The following is a 10,811-nucleotide window of genomic DNA, read 5'->3' as shown; positions in this document are numbered from 1 at the left end:
TGGGCGACAACTGTCTCAAAAAAAAAAGAACCCTCAGTTGACATGAAGCGAGTGGTGAGGTGTGGTGTGAAGCAGGTGTCTGCTGAATCTTGAGAAACCTTCCCTTGAGATGTGTACTCCCTCCAAGGAGACAGTGGTCACATCACAGCAGAGCAGCGGAAGCCCCCCTAACCCAGCAGTCACTGCCGGGAGCGAGCCACACAGGCAACAGCGACCTGGTGACCTCACTGAGAGCACGGTGTCACCTCTGTTTCTCTTGCCCAACTGCATGACCTGAATGTAATCCCGAGGAGACATCAGACACAGACCCAGACCGAGGGGCCTTCTGCGAAGTGACTGCCAGCGCTCACCCAGTGTTATGTAAGATGTTATTTGGGGAACCGAGTATACACACCGTCCTATTTTTGGAACTTTTTGGAAGTCTGAAATTATTTTGAAATGAGAAAAAATATGCTTTGTATGAAACTGTAGTGGAATAGATTGAGTCGATTCTCATTTCGAAAATAACTTCAAAGAGTTTCCAATAGGGACGATGCCGGCATGAATGGTTTCAGCAGGTCACAGGCTGAGAAGCCCGAGTCCCAAAATAGCGCCCTTGTGTGGACAGCCGGACTCCTTACAAACGCGCAGTAGCTTCCCGACGCTGCCTCTGATTTTCTGGGTCTGGCTGCTGAATGCGCTGTGCTTAAGAATCCAGACACCCTGTTGTTCCTGCCAGAGCTTCTCACAAGATATTTCGGGTAGTTCATCATCTGTCGTGTGCAGAATGCATTTTACTTCTCATACACGCTTGTCATGATAAGCTGGCCACATTATTAAAAGGCTCCCAAAGACAATTTCCAGAACATTTTCCAAGCGTTCCCCTTGGGATGAGGTAAACCAGAGGCGGCGTGGTCCCAGGCCCGCCCCGGTGTTGCTTCCCAGGAGGGGATGTCTGACCTGGAGGCCTGGAGCCCCCCAGGGTCGGGTCTGCAGCCCCAGAGCTGATGTGCGGGGTCTCGTGTGCACAGGCCTTGTACCGGAATTCAGCGCTGGCCCTGTTCCACCCAGGCCTCAGGAGCAAGGCAAACTGCCTTCTTCCTGAAGCTTCCTGTGTCGGTTCCTCTGGCCACACTAATAGATTACTGTAAGCCCAGTGGCTTAAAGCACCGCAAGCATTACTATTCCAGAGCAGAGTCTACAAGGGGCCCAAGCCAGACAGGATGGCCCACGCCTGTCATCCCGGCAGTTTGGGAGGCCAAGGTGGGAGGATCGCCTGAGGCCAGCCCTGGCAACGTAGTGAAACTCTGTCTCTACCAAAAAAAATTGTTTTTAAATTACCCTGGTGTGGTGGTATGCACCTGTAGTCCCAGCTACTCGGGAGGCTGAGGCAGGAGGATCGCTTGAGCCTGGGAGATAGAGGCTGCCGTGCACTATGATGGCACCACTGCACTTAAGCCTGGGAGGCAGAGCAATACCCTCTCTCAAATTATAAATAGCTCAACAGAGGCTGGGCGCAGTGGCTCACACCTGTAATCCCAGCACTTTGGGAGGCTGAGGCAGGCAGATCATGAGGTCAGGAGATCAAGACCAGCCTGGCCAATATGGTGAAACCCCGTCTCTATTAAAAATACAAACAGCCAAGTGTGTTGGTGGATGCCTGTAGTCCCAGCTACTCGGGAGGCTGAGGCAGGAGAATCGCTTGAACCCAGGAGGCGGAGGTTGCAGTGAGCCGAGGTTGTGCCACTGCACTCCAGCCTGTGCAACAAAACAAGACTCCGTCTCAAAAAAAAAAGCCCAACAGCGATGTGTCCCCTTGGGAGGCTCTGGTGTTGAAGCACCTCAGTCAGGGCTGGGACTTGGTCCAGCCTCAAGTTGGCAGCGTGGCCCCTTCCGATCCCTCCGACCCCTGCCTGTGTGCTCCTGTCTCTCCAGCTGTGACCTCCTGCCTCCCTGTCAGGACCCTTGGAACTGCACGGGGTCCTGCTAATCCCGGACCATCCCCATCTCGGTCCCAAACAACCCGATTTGCCATGTAAGCACCATGTTCACAGGTCCCAGGGACCGGGATGCAGACATCTTCAGGGACATTGTTCTGCCCCCACACCTAGTTGTGAGGCATGTGGGTGGCTCAGGCTTGGCCTGGGGCGGCAGCAGGTCCCTCTGGTGGGAGGGGCCCGAGGCCCCCCCCGGCTCTGGACAGCCGTGCACCTCGACAGGTGTCCGTGCTCAGAGGGGAGGCTGGCGGCCTACTCGTCCACTCTGAAGAGCAGGGGAGCTGGGGTCATGACTGGGGGCACCGGGGTTAGTCTGTGGGGCTGCCCGCCAGACAGGGCCGGACAGCGCCCACCCCCCCTTAGCCTGCAGGGGCTGTGTGACCTTCGAGGAAGCAGAAGCACTTGGTGGGGGTGGCCCCTGATGGACGGACAGCAGCAGCACCACGGCACCCTTGAGGGTCACCTGCAGAGGCAGAGCCAGGTGCATAGCTGTCAGCTGGGGCAGGGACGGTAGTTTGTGCAGCTAGACTTTTGCTCCAGGAGCCACAGGCTGGGGCCAGGGTCGTGCGTCCTGAAGCCCCAGGCCTTCCTGACTGGGCAGCCCCTTCCCACCATCTGCCCCCACGGCCACCTGCCTGCCACCACCCTCAACCCCCCACTAACCCTGCCAGCTCAGTTTCCAGATGTGGCCCAGATCAGGGCAGCACAGGACAGGTGCCTATGAAGTGTGGGGTTCAGTGAGGGGCTGCAGGGGCTGAGCCAGAGCCTGGGCGGGGCAGGGGTCTACCCACCTGTAGGGGCTGCGATAGGGACCAGGCAGGATGGTCCAGGTAGCGGCCCTTTGGGCAGCAGAGCCACAGACCCTCCCTGGGGTCCCAGCTTTTCTCAGGGCAGACGTGGGAAGCACCAGCCCTCATGGGCGTCCGCTGGGGTGGGGATCCTGCTTCATGGAGGCCTCTCTTTGAGGGGAGTGGCCTGGACGTGGGGCTGGTGGGGGCTGGGATTCTCTGAGGCCACCAGTGCAGATGCTAGTCACTATGTCACAGGCCATCCCAAACTCAGGGCCTCACACAGCATCTTCCGGCTCCCACCCTTACGGCTCTGAGGCTGGCTGGGCTCAGCCGGGCGGTTCACACACAGGTGTGAGGAGGCTGGAGTCACTGAGCTCTGCTCTCGATGGGTGGGTTCTAGCCCTTGGGTGGGCAGGGTTGGGCCCAGCGCCTCTGTTCCTGGGCTCTGTCCGCGTGACCTCTGCAGTGTGGAGGCTGCAGGGGGGCCCGGCTGTGTACATGGAGGTGGGACAGGGGCGAGAGGCCAGGCAGAAGCTGCATCCTTCTGTGACCCCATGTCAGAAGTCACAGGCCACCACCCTGCATGGCCTGGGACAGTCACAGCCCCTCATCCACGTTGGTCCTGCATGGGCTGGGACAGTCACAGCCTCCCGCTGTGTATGGAGAGGCAGGGCAGGGGCGAGGGGCCAGGCAGAAGCCGCATCCTCCTGTGACCCCATGTCAGAAGTCACAGGCCACCACCCTGCATGGCCTGGGACAGTCACAGCCCCTCATCCACGTTGGTCCTGCATGGACTGGGACAGTCACAGCCCCCCACTGTGTATGGAGAGGCAGGGCAGGGGCGAGGGGCCAGGCAGAAGCTGCATCCTCCTGTGACCCCATCAGAGGTCACAGGCTGCTGTCCTCCATGGGCTGGGACAACCGCGGCCCCTCGCCCACAGGGGTCCTGCACGGGCTGGGACAGCTGTGGCCCACGTTGCAGGTGGGAGTGAGAGGGGTGTTAAACACACTGGGGAGTGGGACAGGGAGGGGAGGGAAGTGTGGGGAGAGGGTAGATGTGTAGATGGTGGAGAGAGATGATGGTGGTGATGGATCATTCACAGATGACAGATAAACAGATGACAGAGGTAGAGAACAGGGAGACTGCTTGATGAAACAGAGAGATGGCAGTTCACATAGACACAGATGACAGGTTGCACAAATAGATGATGGGCGGATGGACAGAGGGGGATGGTGAGTGAGAGGGAGGGAGGGGGCACAGGCAGGGCCCCCAGGAAAGGCAAGCCCCGTCTAAGGCTGCGTCCGCCTTTCCTGACTCACGTCCACACCTCCCTCTCTGTGAGGCTGTGGGGTTTCTCCAGCCTGACTCTGCAGAGTGCGGTCTTGTGCCTGCCTCTGGCACAGACAGGCCTGTGGTTCGTTCCCGCAACAGCCCCCATGAGATGGGTGACTCAGCCTCAGTCTCCCCATCTGCTAAAGACATATGGCATCAGCCCGCCTGGGCACTGAGGACTGGAGTGGCCTCTGGTATGGGCGGAGGATTACCTAGGTGCTGAGGCAAGAGACTGAAGGCACAAACTGTTTCAGTATAATAAAGAAAATAAAATAAAAATAGTCATAATACAAATTAGATATAGAGATGATCATGGACAATTATCAATCATTATAAACATTATTAATCATTCGCTTTTAATATTACTCTTTGTTGCATTACTGATATAACCTAGGATTAAGCGGCGGGTATAGGGTCAGGTGCTGAAGGGACATGGTGAGAAGTGACCTAGAAGGCAAGAGGTGAGCCCTCTGTCACGCCCGCATAAGGGCCGCTTGAGGGCACCTTGGTCAAGCGGTAACGCCAGTGTCTGGGAAGGCCCCCGTTACTTAGCAGACCGCAAAAGGGAGTCTCCTTTCCTTGCAGGAGTCAGGGAACACTCTGCTCCACCAGCTTCTTGTGGAAGGCTGGATATGATCCAGGCCTGCCCGCAGTCATCCGGAGGCCTAGACCCCTCCCTGTGGCGCTGTGCTTCAACGGTCACGCTCCTTGTCCACTTTCATGTTCCTCCCATACTCCTGGTTCCTCTTTGAAGTTCTTAGAAGATAGCAGAAGAAATAGTGAAAGTCTTAAAGTCTTTGATCTTTCTTATAAGCGCATAGAAGAAAACGCTGACGTATGCTGCCTTCTCTCTCTGCTTCGGCTGCCTAAGAGGGAAGGGCCGCCGTCCCACGATCACGTGACTTGCTTCACTTTGTCAATCACTTAGAAGATTCACCCTCCTTACCCTGCCCTCTCGTCTTGTATGCATTAAATATCAGCGTGCCCAGCCGTTCGGGGCCACTGGCGGTCTCCGTATCTTGGTGGTAGTGGTTCCCCGGGCCCAGCTGCTTTCTCTTCATCTCTTTGTCTTGTGTCTTTATTTATTACAATCTCTCATCTTTGCACACGGGGAGAACACCCGCTAAGCCTCACAGGGTTGGACCCTACACTCTGGGCAGAGGGAGCCTCTTGGGTTCAGCCCATGCAGCCAAGCAGGAGGAGCTGCTGGATTCTTATTTAAACATGAGAGAAACAGCCTTCAGAACAAGGACGTGCATGCACAGGGCTCACATAAACGGCAGGTTCTGCGTGTGACCACACCCACCATCTGCCCCTCTGTGGCTGGCTCCTGTCACTTAGCACAGCGTGTTCAAGCTTCACCTGTGTCGTGCTGTGTTCATGGCTGAGTCGCACTCTGTGGTGTGTACAGACCATACTTGGCTTATCCACCCATCAGCTGGTGGACATTTGGGCTGTTTGCATTTAGGACTGTCCTGAGTAACGCTGGCTGGGAAAGACGGCTCACGCCTATAATCCCAGCACTTTGAGAGGCTGAGGCAGGTGGATCACCTGAAGCCAGGAGCTCAAGACCTGCCTGGGCAACATAGCAAGACTCTGTCTCTACAAGTAAAACCCCCACAAAATTTAGCCGGGCAAAGTGCCACACACCTGTATTCCTAGCTACTCAGAAGGCTCAGGAGGGAGGATTGACTTGAGCCCAAGAGGTTGAGGCTTCAGTGAGCTATGATTGCACCACTGTACTCCAGCCTGGGTGACAGAGCAAGACCTTATCTCGAAAAAAATAAATAATAAGGCCGGGTGCAGTGGCTCACCCCTGTAATCCCAGAATTTGGGGAGGCTGAGGCGAGTGGATCACGAGGTCAAGAGTTCAAGACCAGCCTGACCAACATGGTGAAACCCCCGTCTCTATTAAAAACACACAAATTAGCCGTGCGTCGTGGCAGGCACCTGTAATCCCAGCTACTCAGGAGGCTAAGGCAAGAGAATCACTGGAACCCGGGAGGCGGAGCTTGCAGTGAGCCAAGATTGTGCCACTGCACTCCAGCCTGGGCGACAGAGCAAGACTCTGTCTCAAAAAAAAAAAAAAAAAAAAAAAAGAAAAAGAAAAAAGAAAGAAGGCTGGGCGCAGTGGCTCACGCCTGTCATCCCAGCACTTTGGGAGGCCGAGGTGGGCGGATCACAAGGTCAGGAGATGGAGACCATCCTGGTGAACATGGTGAAACCCCGTCTCTACTAAAAATATAAAAAATTAGCCGGGCGTGGTGGCGGGCACCTGTAGTCCCAGCTACTCAGGAGGCTGAGGCAGGAGAATGGCGTGAACCTGGGAGGCAGAGCTTGCAGTGAGCCAAAATCGCGCAATTGCACTCCAGCCTGGGCAACAGAGCGAGACTCCGTCTCAAAAAAAAAAAAAACAAACAAAAACAAAAACAAAAACCGGGGAAGATGCTGCTGAGAACACTTGTGTCCGAGTGCCTGTGGACGTGTTTTCTGCAGTCCTCGGGCGCGTACTGGGGAGTGGGTTTCCTGGGTCCCACGGCAGCTCCATGCTAGCCTGTTTTCCAGGGCGGCTGCACCGTCTTCCACCCGGCAGGGCTGTGGGAGGGTCCAGGTTCCCCCATCCTCACCGGTGCTCCTCTTTGTAAATCCTAGCCTCCCCCCACCACCCCAGGTCTTCACTGCATCCTGGTGTGGAGCATCTCGTTGTGGTTTTGATTGGTGTTTCCCTGACAACTAATGGTGCTGAACATTTCCCGTGCCTGTCGGCGGCTGCATGTCTTCCTTGGGGAAGCATGTATTCAGATTCTTTGCCCTTTTTTTTAATTGGTTCACTTGCCTTTTTATTATTGAGTTGTATGAGTTCTTCATAAGTAACTGTTTCTTGAGGTTGCACCAATTTGGGTGTGAACTTTACTGCCTGATGGTCACTGCTGAAAGGGGTCAGGGCTGGGGGAGGAGAGCACCTCCTGGGGTCCTGTGTCGAGTCTGGGCCTCCTCCCCATGCCAAGTGTGTGATTCCAGCCCCAGAGGATCCTGCTGGTCCCAGGCTTCAAGAGATCACCTGGGGACGCCTGGGTTGTGACTGGAGCGGTCAGGCCAACCCCAGCTGTCCAGTGGGGGAGGGGAGGATGGGGGATGCCAGGACCCCTCCCCAGGTGCAGTGCCCAGCTCCATACCTGCCACCAGCCCCTCGGTTATGGGGACAGCTCTCCACGACCCCTTTCTCCATGCCAGACCCCATCTCTGTTTGGAAAACTAAGCAAAAGATAATGTTCAAATGCCCCAAAACCCAATAAGGCAACCTGTGCACCCACCGTCCCTGGCCTGTCATCTCGAGGAGGCCCCTGCAGACTCCCTGCCCCCGAAGGGGTTTCCAGGTCTAGCCCCACTCCCGGAAAGTGGTGCCAAGACCACTTCTCGTCCTGGGTGGTGTTTCCCTGTCCCCTGCATTTCAGGGCGCAGCGGCTGTTTCTGGGGAATCCCTGTGTCTCCTTTAAGCCCTTCCTGAGCAGAGCTCCTTAGGATCCATGCGCTGCTGAGCTCCTACTCCAGGTGCCTGAGGGGTGGCGGGGCCCCCACAGCAGGCAGAAGGCCCAGGAGGGTCTGCACAAGGCCAAAGACACAGACACAGAGGACAGGGTGGAGGCTGCAGCCAGTGGGCTACCCAGAAGGGGGCCGGCCACATGGGGGCCCAACATCACGACCCCCATCCCCACAAATGAGGCAGGCTGAGCCAGGAGCAGCCCACCCCTGTGCTGAGCCTGGACGTGGAAGACCCCTCCTTGGCCTGCAGGGCGGCCTACTGACTCTCGACCGACCGTCGTGTGAGGCGCTGTCCAAGCACAAATAATTGGACTGAATTAGCCCCAGCCCCTGCGCGGGGCAGAGAGGGAAGTGAACCTCACCACCCTCCCCTCCCCTGTGGCAGCTACTGGATTGAGCAACTGCTTGGCTGAGTGTTGGGCAAGATGGTCACAGAGAGGGCCCAGTCCATTTGCCCCTTCCCTGGGGACAGCCCCCCTCTACCTGGGAGGAGCTAGCTTCCAATCAAAGTCATCTGCGGGCCTACTGTGTGCAGGCCCCATGCTCAGGAGACGCTGAAGGAGCTCAGCCCTGCTCTCAGGAGCCCCCTGCCTGGGGCCTGCCGCGCGGCCGAGTGGTCACAGGAGGCAGGTGCCTCTAGCTCTGGACTAGGAAGACGCTTGAGGAATGAGTGTCAGGGTCCCTGGTGCAGCCGTGCAGGTCAGTGACAATGGGTAGGAGGCTCAGCAGAGCTTGTGGGCCACTGGGCATGAGCAGGAGCAGGCAGGCCACCTGTCCAGGCCTCTCGCCAGCTGCTGCTGGCTGGAACAGCCTTTGACCAGCACTGGTCTGGATCTGGCCCGCCCTGAGCTATGCTGTTACCTTCCGGATTCTTCCTGAGTCCTGGGCTCCCCCCTGGCCCCGCCCAACCCTGACCACAGCCACTGGGGGCAGCCGGATCTCAGGACAGCTGTGCTCTCGGGGGTCCAGGCAGGTACTTGTGGACCTCGGCCAGGCAGCCTCCTCTTTTGAAGAATCCCCCTCAGCCCCGACATCTCTTAGATCATGTGGCTCACCACCTCCGTGTCATCTTCATGCCTTCCCGTCCCCTGAGTGATGCCACAGTTCCCTTAGCAGGATGGAAGGACAGAGAAGGCAAGACACCCGCCTGCTGGAACCTCCCACGGAGGAGGACCTGGAACAGCAGGCCATCGATGGTCTTGGCTCATACTGGAAGCTCTGGCCTGTTGGGCACCTGCTCCCCTGAGGCCTCCCTGCCGCTATTTCTATTCCTCGTACGATGGCCTCCCCCTCTTTGGGGACCTTGAGTAAAGGCTCTGGGCTCTGTTAGGGTGTGTCGCTTTGTTATATCGTTTTATGTATATTCCAGTCCTGAGGCGTGTGGCCTCCAGCAAGGGATTGAACTTCCCTGTGCCTCAGTCTTCCCAACTGAAAATAGGGCTTCAATAAGAAAATACATGTCAAGGCCGGGCACAGTGGCTCACGCCTGAAATCCCAGCACTTTGGGAGGCCGAGGCGGGCGGATCACGAGGTCAGGAGATCAACACCATCCTGACTAACACGGTGAAACCCCGTCTCTACTAAAAATACAAAAAATTAGCCGGGCGTGGCGGCAGGCACCTGTAGTCCCAGCTACTCGGGAGGCTGAGGCAGGAGAATGGCGTGAACCCGGGAGGCGGAGCTTGCAGTGAGCCGAGATCACGCCACTGCACTCCAGCCTGGGCGACAGAGACTGGGCAACAGACTCCCTCTTAAAAAAAAAAAAAGAAAGAAAGAAAATACATCTCAAGCCGGGCATGGTGGCTCAGGCCTGTAATCCCAGCACTTTCAGAGGCTAAGGCAGGCAGATCATGTGAGTCAGGAGTTCGAGACCAGCCTGAGCAACATGGGGAAACCCTGTCTCTACCAAAAAATAAAAAAATTAGCTGGGCATGGTGGCACCCATTTGTGGTCCCAGCTACTCAGGAGGCTGAGACAGGAGAATCACCTGACCCCAGGAAGCAGAGGTTGCAGTGAGCTGAGATTGTGCCACTGCACTCCAGCCTGGGCGATAGACCAAGACCTGTCTCTAAAAAAGAAAAAAAAGGAAAATACAAGTCAGGCCATTTCTCCTAATACCTAGTGCAGAGCTGCTGCTGTTATTAACATTCATCTGTCTTTATTAGGTGACATTCTCCAAGCTCATGCTGTGTGGTGGATTCCAAGCCTGGCACAGGGACCCAGAGATGGAAATGCCACCTATCCCCACCCCAAAGGCTCCCATCTGAGGGAGGAGAAAGACCTGTGTGAATGGTTACAGGGAAAGGGCATGTGACGCCACAGGGCTCATGATCCCAGAGACGCAGACCAAAACAGGCTGCTGTGTTCTGCTTCAGGTGGACAGAGCTTAAGCAGCTCTGTCATTCCACGTTGGCTGGAGCAGGGAGACAGGTGTCTTTGGTGGCACACTGGTCAGTGCGGCCTCAGTGGAGGCCGTCCCACATCCCATACCATTGCCCCAGGGATGCCACTTTGAGTGCAAATCCACACGAAACTCTCACAAAGATGAGGCTGTGGGCCGGGCGTGGTGGCTCAAGCCTGTAATCCCAGCACTTTGGGAGGCCGAGACGGGCGGATCACGAGGTCAGGAGATCGAGACCATCTTGGCTAACACGGTGAAACCCCGTCTCTACTAAAAATATAAAAAATTAGCCGGGCAAGGTGGCGGGCGCCTGTAGTCCCAGCTACTCCGGAGGCTGAGGCAGGAGAATGGTGTAAACCCGGGAGGCGGAGCTAGCAGTGAGCTGAGATCCGGCCAGTGTGCTCCAGCCTGGGTGACAGAGCGAGACTCCGTCTCAAAAAAAAAAAAAAAAAAAAAAAAATTAAAAAATAAAAGATGAGGCTGTGTAGACCGTGATTCTGATGCATTCAGAACGCCCTGAATGCTTCTACGCCAGTGACTGGGTGAACAAGTCATGGTCCAGTTGAACTTTTTTTGGAATTTTTTTTTTTTTTTGAGACAGAGTTTCACTCTTGTTGCCCAGGCTGGAGTGCAATGGCACAATCTCAGCTCGCTGCAACCTCTACCTCCCAGGTTCATGCGATTCTCCTGCCTCAGCCTCAGCTGGGATTACAGGCATGTGCCACCACATTCAGCTAATTTCTTCATATTTAGTAGAGACGAGGTTT

The sequence above is a fragment of the Macaca fascicularis genome, chromosome 3, assembly GCF_037993035.2.
Source record: "Macaca fascicularis isolate 582-1 chromosome 3, T2T-MFA8v1.1".
Taxonomy (NCBI): Eukaryota; Metazoa; Chordata; class Mammalia; order Primates; family Cercopithecidae; genus Macaca; species Macaca fascicularis.
Note: the sequence above shows the minus strand (reverse complement) of the source record.